Raw genomic sequence first — 10,298 nt, 5'->3', positions numbered from 1 at the left:
AAATCTTCACCCAAATCCTAAAAAAATAAAAAAAAACCGAAACAAAAAAAAAGAAGCAGACCACATTCCCTAAGGCAGCTACTCAGCTGCTCCCAGTAGATTCTACCATGGAGCTGATTGCCAGTCTCATTATGGGGAAAAACTACTACCAGCTGCCCATCCACTCAACCAGGCCCAGCCAAGTTGACACACAAACTCAACTACCACAATTCTACCCCTTATCAACTTGGCATCTGTACAGATCTTCATTGGGTGGCATCTCTATAGATCTCTTTTACTGGGTGGCTCCAGTCCTCTAGTTCCTCTAAGTGGTGACCTCACCCCCTTGGCCTGGCAGGCCCCGTTCCTCTCCCTCTTGGGCATGGCAGCCCTGCCCCCTCACTCTTGGGCAGCAGCTATGGCTCCATCCCACTGACTCACATGAACGAGAAGCCCCACACTCCAGAACTAAGGTGGTGAAGGCCTGGCTCTTTGAAACCTAGGGGGCTGTGGTCTTCCACCCCCAAAGGCCATGGTCCTACCCTTTGAGGCTGAGGCAGCTCTGCTTCCACTTCCTTGGTCTCTCTGTTTCTGCCGATTAATGCCGAAGGCAACGCTCTCCGCTGGAAAATTTCCTGCCCAAAAAGCACTTGGTTTTCTTGCTCTGTGGGCTGGCCAACCTGCTACTCCATTTCATGCTGGTCTCTTCACCAATTAATGCCCAAAGGCAATCCACTCCACCAGGAAGCCGCCTACCAACGGCATACAGCTTTCTCCTCCGTTGGCTGTAAGCCTGTTGCTGCTTAATGTCAGTCTCTGGGCTCTGCCACTGCTGTCTTTCATGCTGGTCTCTCTGCTGGTGTCTCTCTGCCAGTCTCTTGGCTCTGCTCCTGCTGTCTCTCATGCCATATGCCAGGGTCTCTCTGCCAGGGTCTTGAGTCAAGGAGGCACTTCACTCCTGTTTCTACATTTGGGTATCTGTCAGAGCAGCACCCCACTCTCTCAGTACCAAATTCTGTTCTGGTTACCTAGTACTGCTCTGACAAGAATATGCCACAAATGGAATGGCCTTAAGAAACAGGAGTTTATTCTCTTACAGTTTGGAGGCTTTAAGTCCAAGTTCAAAGTGCCAGGCTCTAGGGGCTGGGTGAAAGCCCCTCAACCTTGGGGGTCCAGCTCTGCTTCCTGCTTCTGGCTCAGTGGAGCTAGAGGCATTTCTTCACTCAGACAGCTGCTGGCTGCTGAGGCTGACAAACCCAAGGTTGACAAAAAGGCACAGTCCCAACGTTACCAAACCACATGACAGGCCATTAACTTAAGTCCATTGTAAGTCCCAAGGTTGGCAGGGTGCTGAACAACAACACAGCTACATGCCAGGTCCAAGCATGCCATAAGCTAGAGACCATTCCCAAGGCTTCTCCTTATATACAGGAAGCAGACCACATCCCAAAGGCAGTTACTCAGCTGCTTGTGGTAGATCCTACCATGGAGCTGATTGCCAGTCTCATCATGGGGAATAACTACCACCAGCTGCCCAGCCACTCAACCAGGCCCAGCCAAGTTGACATACAGATTTAACTACCACATTCACTATGAGTCGGAATAGACTCAATGGCAATGGAATGTGGAACATGGTAGAAACTCAGCAGATACTTGTTGAATACTGTCATGGACTGAATTATGTACCCTAAAAATATATATCAACTTTGCTAGGCTATGATTCCCAGTATCATGTGGCTGTCCTTCATTTTGTGATCTGATGTAATTATCCTCCACTTTTGATGTATTGTAAATCCTAACCTTTATATGTTAATGAGGTAGGATTAGTGTGGGTGGGTCTTGAATACAAGGGGACATAAGTCATGCCCTTAGTCAAGTCCCATTCTTACTCAATTCACACTTTTACTCAATTTACACCCTTACTCAAATCATACCTTTTATCTTACAAAAGATAAAAGGTGAGAGAAGCAACCAGAGAGGAGAGGACCCTCACTACCACTAAGAAAGAAGAGCCAGGAGCAGAGAATATTCTTTGCATCCAGGATCCTTGCACTGAGAACCTCATAGACCCAGGAGAAGATTGATACCAAGACACATGGAGATCTCCAAGGAACACAGGGTCCACAGATGTTGCAAAGGTCACAAGGATATTTCACCATAGCTGACAGAGAAAGCCTTCCCCTAGAGCTGGCACCTTAAATTCAGACTTTTAGCCTCCTAAACTGTGAGAGAATGAAAATTTCTGTTTGTTAAAGTCCTCCATTTGTGGTATTTGTTGTAACAGCTCTAGATAACTAAGATGTATTATTTCAACAGGAAATTTAGGGATCGTCTAATTTAATCTCCCTATGCAGTGCTTAAGAAGGCTTGGTGGCACAGTGGTTAAAGTGCTCAGCTGCTAACTGAAAGGTCAACAGTTTGAACCTACCAGCCACTCTGTGGGAAAAGATGTGGCAGGCTGCTTCTGTAAAGGATACTCTGTGGGGCAGTTGTTCTCTATCCTATAGGATTGCTATCAGTCAGAATTGACTCAACAGGATTTGGTTTTGGTTTCTGGTATCCAGTGCTTTACACCACATTCTATTTCATTCTCCCCCTCTCCCCCTCTCCCCTTCTCCCTCTCTCTCTCTCATACACAACCCAAAACAATTTCAAACCCATTGCTGTCCAGTAGATTCTGACCCATGGTGACCCCATGTGTTAAAGAGTAGAACTTCCTCACAGAGTTTTCTTGACAGATCTTTACAGAAGTGCCACCACTGGGGGGGCTTGAACCACCAACCGTTAGGTTAGTAGTCAAGCACAAACCATCTGCTCCATCCAGGGCAGACACACCTTTCCTCTCTAATTCCTTATTTAGTTTGAATACTTCCACTCACTACTCACAACTTCCAGACGTGGCTTATTTTCAGTATGTATCTATCTTTAAAATTATTCCTATTATTTTATCAAATCAGTTTGTCACCCAATAGTTGTACCTTCTCGTCCTAATTCTAACCTCTTGGGCAACACAGAACCTGTCTCATTTATCTTCCACACAACAGTAGTCAAGTTTCTATTGGGCTTCTCTCCTTTAAATATTCTTGGCTTCTTCAATAGGTCCTTAACAAATTTCCCCTTTTCCTCATCATACAACCTCACTTCTCTTGTCACATTGTGTCCCCAAAACCCCAGCCTTCTGTGGAAGATTGACTGGTAAGGAGCAGGATTCATTTCTCTTGTTTAGGCTCTGGAAAATTCAGGTCTAGCACCACCTACTTCTGGACTTATATGAGAAAAACTAACCTGTAAAGCTTATCTTTCTGCTGTTTGCAGCTAAATACATTCCTTACTGATACAAGTACCTACTTTGTAGCTGCATCTGTCCAAGGTCCTTTACTAATATTATCTCTAATAATTAGGAAAATTCATTAACTGTCCCTGGGCCTCAGTATTCTCACCTATAAAATGAGGGAGTTGGGCTCAATTATCTCTGTGATCCTTTTGGGTTTCTAATGTAAGCCCTACTGGCATCATCACCAGTGGTCCTGAGCACCTGCACTAAATTCTAAAAACAGCAGTGGCATTTTTCTTCAATGATTTATAGTCACATTGTATTTAATTTGCATTTTATTATTTTCCTTCCTGGAAAAAATTTTCATAATAGCTATAGGTTATTTTGGAGAAGAGAATTTTTCCAGACTCTGTCCCTGAAGAGGTGGAGAACACATAGTATTCCAAATCATCTCTCTCCTCCTCCCATTTCTGATCCATTTCTCAGGCCAGTGTAGGAAGTGTAGGAACAATCACTTCACGGACACTAGCTGTCATTCTTAGTCTGCTAAGAGAATTGGGAGCTGGGGCAAGGGCGGTTGCCTATTGTCCACCAAGCCCCAGAAGGATGGACCACATAGAGTGTGTTGTTGCATGACAAACCTGATACAGCCTGAGCTAATAACTAGTGCCAAGACCTCTGTGAGCCTCTGTATCTTCTTCTGTAAAATGGAGATGGTAATACTACTTGCTTGGCCTGCCTTATGAGATTGCTCTGAGGTGTTAACAGGGATTTTTGAACTTTGAAGAGGGTGTACACATGTCAGGGTAAGTTTTAAGATTATGATAGGTACTTTTTCCCTGTGATTTTTATGGCCAAGATTATTTTCATTGTTATTATCATTATTATTCATTGCAAATTAGAGTTAGTAGATGTGGAGCTTTGTCTTTACTCAGGTATCTCCATCTGATCAGAACATACATTTATTTATATAATTACTGCATTTATCACAATAAGGAATACACAGAGTTTAGAGCATATCATTACTTTGGGTAAGAAACATTTACTATCTTACTGTAAGAGGAAAAGAATCCCTTTAAAGTAACTGACAATTGCTTGACTATGGCTATTCAAGGCATCACTATTTCTGACTTTTACTTCTAGATCTCTGAAAAACAAGGGAGGAGTTAACATCTAATTCTAGCCCAGCTTCAGGGCTTGTAGCTTCCACTGTGTTCCGGGTTTCCCATTGTTAATGGCAGGCAGGAACTGCCCTAGTGGTTGCCACAGTGTAGGAATAATCATCAAGAAAGAAAGGACAAAAATATTTTAATTGCCTTGTAACCTCTCCTTAGCTGTGAAGCAAGGTAGCCTTTACAGCTGCCCCCCAGAGAGATTAAACACTCAACCAGAACTGTTCTGAATGGAGAGCTATAAAGTCAAAGCATTTAAAAGGAGTGTTACTCTGTAATCACCACTACTATTTATGGAGCTTGCCGGTGCTCCCCAGGCTTATGACCTGCACAGAGAACACCTCTCAGCAACTGCCTTTGCCAGCTGACCTTGCTCAGATTGGAGCTGGAGGTCCTAGTGGGACTTACAATTGGAGAAAGCCTAGGTCCTATCAAGTCAATTGGCATAACATACTACACAAATCATTGTTCCACCTTCTACTGTGGTGAGTAGCAAGTGAGATATTAAAAGCTTGCAAGCTGCCATCTAGATGCAACGATGGGTCTCTCCTCGTCCAGAGCCAAGAAGAATGAAGAAAACCAAAAATTCATGGAAACAATAAGTCCTAGCAACTGGTACACCATTCGATCTGTAGCCTATACAACTATGAGACCAGAAGAAATAGATGGTGCTCAGCTACTACTGTCAACCACTTGGAAGAGAATCTTTGTAGGAGATCCTGGATAGACAGGGGGAACAATGTGGAACAAAACTCAAAATCATTTGGGGGAAAAAAAAAAAAAAAAGCGGGAAACAGGTTTGCTGGCCCGATGGAGCATGGTGGAACCACTGAGACTATGGCCCCTAGCTGCCCTTCAGGTCTGGAATTGAACACACACCTGTGGCTTCCAGTCAAGCAGTAGACAGGCATACTAGTTGAGCATTTACCTGAGGTAGATACACTGCTTGGAGAGAACAAGCAAGAAAGAAGGGCTGCTCAGGCACAGGGAGACAGCTCAGGGGGTAGGAGTACATGCACGGATGGTCACAGGGAAGCGGTACCTATCGGGAGGAAGTGGGAGAGGAGATGTTGCATTGTGTTAAATTGTGGTCAATGTCATGAGACAAAGTGTATGTGATCTGCTGTATGGAAAGTGTATTTGCTCTGTAAATTTTCACCCAAATCACAATTAAAATAATAATAATAATAAAAAAGGTAAAAAAAAAAAAAAAAGTAAAAGACTTGATGGAGATTAATTACAAGAGTAATGTAAAGCCAAATAAAGTAACTTCGAAAACTTCAGACAGAAAAAAAAAAAGCAAGCAAGCCTAGGTCCTGGGATGCTGTAGCTATTGACTCATCGTTTCACAGACAGGGTACCAGGGCTCGAAATCAGGCTGGAGCCTTGCACTGAACCAAGCCATGCCGGGAGGAAGACAAGCAGACCAATTGTGCCCCCTCTATCTCTTGCTTCTCTCATACACAAAACTCTTGGAAGCCATGATCTACTCGTAAAATTTAAAAACAAAAACACTTAAAATTTTAAATTATTAGAAGTTCCCTCCTAACGAAATTGAGCAGCTCTGGAGTTCTTGAGGAGCTCTGGTGGTGCAATGCCTAAAGCATTTGACTGCTAACCAGAAAGCTGGTGGTTCAAACCCACCAGCTAGTCCTCAGAAGGAAGACTGGGCAATCTACTTACATAGAGATACTGCCTCAGAAACTCAAGGAGGGATCACTATGAGTAGGAACCGACTCAATGGCAATGACCTTGCTTGAGCTTGGAGTTCTTAGATTCTATTATTTAGGAACTCTGTAGTGTACAGCTGGTTTGTGGCTCAATCACCTGCTGTCTGACAAGCCTCTCCGCTTCATACAAAGCTCCAAGTAATTCTTAACTCCTCATTCTGAAATGGGAGGTCTGATATCATAGTGCCTAAGGCATCTGACTGCTAACCAGAAAGCTGGCAGTTCAAACCCACTAACCACTCCTTGGAAGAAAGATTGGGTGATCTACTTCCATAGCAATACCGCCTTGAAAACCCAAGGAGGGGTCACTATGTGTTGGATCCGACTCCACGGCAGTGAGTTTTTTTTGGGTTCATTCTGAAACATGAACAGAGATTCAAGGATTACTAGACAATTGATTAAAATTGAAATAGGATCCCATATTACATTTAACCAGTTGCTGTCAAGCTGATTCTGATTTATGGTGGCCCCTGTGTGTAGAGTAGGACTGTACTCCATAGGGTTTTCATGGCTGTGACCTTTCAGAAGCTAACCACCAAGCCTTTCTTCTCAGGCATGTCTGGGTGTGTTTGAACTGCCAACCTTTTGCTTAGTAGAAAAGCACTTAACCCAAGGATACTATATTGCATTTAGTAGTCATGTATCCTTAGTCTCCTCCAATCTGTGACATTTAGCAATGTCACATTTAGCAAATGGGTGTACCCATTTACTGTCACAGTGGGTGACATTGTGACATGTGACACTGTGACATAAATGTCACATCTTAGTCTTTTATCTTTTATGACTTTTGATACTTTTGAAATGTACTGGTCAATGTTTTGGTTACTTCGTGCCACTCTAATGGAAATATGCCATAAATGGGATGGCTTGAACAAACAGATGTTTATTCTCTTATAGTCTTGGAGTCTAAAAGTTCAAATTCAAAGTGCCAGGCTCTAGGGGCTGGGTGAAAGCCCCTCAACCTTGGTCTTTGGCTCTGCCTCTTGCTCCTGGCCCACTGAAGCTGGAGGCATCTCTTCACTCAGGCAGCTGCTGGCTGCTGAGGCTGACAAACCCAAAGTCGACAAGTAAAAAGACACAGTCCTGATATTACCAAACCACATGGCAGGCCACTGATTCATGTCTGTTAAGAATCCCAAGATTGGCTGACAACATGGCAGGCTGCTGAACAATGACTTGGTTACATGCAGGTTCAAGCGTACCAAAAGATGCAGATCTTCCTCAAAGCTGCTGCTTATGAGTTGGAAGCAGACCACATGCCTAAAGCAGCTAATCAGCTGCTCCTCCAATAGATTCTACCATGGAGTTGATTACCAGTCTCACCATAGGGAATAACTACATCCAGCTGCCCAGCCACTCAACCAGCCCAGACAAGCTGACACATAGTCTTAATAGTCTGCTTTTTTTTTTTTTTTTTTGGTAGAATGTCTCTCAATGTGGGTTCATGTGATGCTTTCTCATTCTTAACTTGAGGTTATGTATTTTATGGCAAGACTACCATTACCACAGGTGAAGGAAGCTCTGATGGAGCAGTGGTTAAAGCATTTGGCTGCTAACCAAAAGGTCAGCAGTTCGAACCCATCAGTTGCTCTGCAGAAGTAAGACGAAGCCATTTGCTTCCTCTAAAGATTACAGCCCTTGAAACGCTATAGGGCAGTTCTACTCTGTTTGATAGGGTCTCTGTGAGTCAGAATTGACTCGATGCCAGGTTTGGTTTACCATGGATGATGCTGTTACCTTCTCAGTACTTCATAGCAAGAGGAACATGATGTCTATATGTCTTCTTACTGGTGATGTTAATCTTGATCACTTAGTTTTGGTGTCCGCAGAGTTTCCTCACTATAAAGTTCTATTTTCCCCTTTGAGAATATATAAATGTCCTATTTCTCCTCCAACTTTTGCCTACTTTAGCATCTACCAGTGAGTCTTGCCTGCAACAGTTATTACTGTGAGGTTTTCCGGTAATGATTTTTAATTTCTCTTATTCTTTCTACCATTTGTTAATTGGAATTCTTCTGTAAGGAAGGGCCATCCCTTATTTATTTATATCTATATTACTCATATATATATCATAACAACATATTACTCATGGAAAATTATTTTATTCTACGGGTTATAATTCAATATTATTTTGTTGCTCTAAATGTTCCAGCTGTTGCCACTTAGCGCTCCTTTAGATTGGCTCCTGTGTCCTTTGGATGGCCCTCTATCCACTTTGAGCACTTCCTAACTTTCTGTCACCATAAAATGTTTCAGGGTCAACTTGTATTTTCCCTGGCCCAGCAGTGGATTCAAGTACTTCTCCAAGGAGCCATGGTTCCTTTTATTGGAGAATGGTACTTAGAAACCAAAATCTGGGCAGTAGGTATGCCCATTTGCTACTGGGGTGTCATTGCTTTTAGGCCCTTTCACTTGACCGAGATAGGAAAATAAATAAACAAGACAGACCTGGTGATTTGCTCCCATAAAAATAACAACCTAGAAAACTGATGGGGCAGTTCTGCTCTCACATGGGATCACAATGGCTTAGAATTGACTTGACAACACATAACAACAATATGTATGTGTGTGTGTGTGTATACATATTGTGTATATACATACTCACTGCTGTCAAATCATTTCAACTCATAGTAGCCCCTCCTTGGGTCATCTGAGGTAGCATCTCTACAGAAGTAGGTTGTCCAATTTTCCTTCTGAGGAGTGGCTGGTGGGTTTGAACCACCAACCTTCTTGGTTATCAGTCAAATGCCTGAGGCACTATGCCACCAGAGTTCTCATACATACACACACACACACATATATATTCTAACACACATCTATATTTCTGTATCTACCTATCTTCATATATATTATAAACCATGAGTTCATAATGTCTTCTCCAAGGCTATTCCAATACTACAGCTTTCAATATCTACAATATACTTACTTACTTGTTCAATACTGGTACCCCCAAGTAGGTCCGGAATTGTTGACCCATACCACTATGAGAAACAAGTCTGTTGTTGTTGTTAGGTACTGTTGAGTCGATTCCTACTCATAGTGACCCCATGCACAACAGAATGAAACACTGTTCTGTCCTGCGTCATCCTCACAATCCTTGCTATGCTTGACCCCATCGTTGCAGTCACTGTGTCAATCCATCTCGTTGAGAGTCTTCCCTTTTTTCTCTGACCCTCCACTTTACCAAACATGATATCCTTCTCCAGGGACTGTTCCCTTCTTACCACATGACCAAAATAGGTAAGATAAAGTCTGGCCATTCTTGCTTCTAAGGAGCATTCTGCCTGCACTTCTTTCATGAGAGATTTGTTCATTCTTCTGGCACTCCATGGTATTTTTAGTGTCCTTCACCAACACCACAATTCAAAGGCATCAACTCTTCTTTAGTCTTCCTTATACATTGTCCAGCTTCCACATGTGTATGAGGCAATTGAAAATACCATGGCTTGGGTTAGACTCACCTTAGTCTTCAAAGGATATCTTTGCTCTTCAAACTTTAAAGAGGTCTTTTGCAGCAGATTTGCCCAGTGCAATACAACATCGTTATCTCTTGACTGCTGCTTCCATGAGTGTTGATTGTGGATCCAACTAAGATGAAATCCTTGACAACTTTAGTCTCTTCTCCATTTATCATGATGTTGCTTATTGGTTCAGTTGTGAGGATTTTTGTTTTCTTTATGTTCAGGTATAATCCATACTGAAGACAATATTCTTTGATCTTCATCTGTAAGTGCTGCAAGCCTTTTCACTTTCAGCAAGCAAGGTTGTGACTTCTGTGTATTGCAGGTTGTTAATGAGTCTTCCTCCAATCCTGATGCCACATTCTTCTTTATATAGTTGAGTTTATCAGATTATTTGCTCAGCATGTTGAATATGGTGAAAGGATGCAACCCTGATGCACTCCCTTCTTTTTTTTTTTTTTTAAATTTTATTTTGATTTGGGTGAAGATTTACAGAGTAAATTCACTTTTCATACAGGAGTTCACATAATATACTTTGTCTCATGTCATTGACCAAGATTTACAATGCAATAGCTCCCTTCCCACTTCCTCCCCATAGTTACCTCTTCCCAGTGACCATCCCTCCATACTCTTCTGCCCCCTGAGCTGTCTCCCTGTGCATAAGCAGCCCTTCCTTCTCCCA

Source organism: Orycteropus afer, unplaced genomic scaffold (genome assembly GCF_000298275.1).
Source record: "Orycteropus afer afer isolate SDZICR_OR568_19922 unplaced genomic scaffold, OryAfe1.0 scaffold00026, whole genome shotgun sequence".
Lineage (NCBI taxonomy): Eukaryota > Metazoa > Chordata > Mammalia > Tubulidentata > Orycteropodidae > Orycteropus > Orycteropus afer.
The sequence above is the reverse complement of the archived record's forward strand: the minus strand, read 5'-3'. Positions refer to the sequence as shown.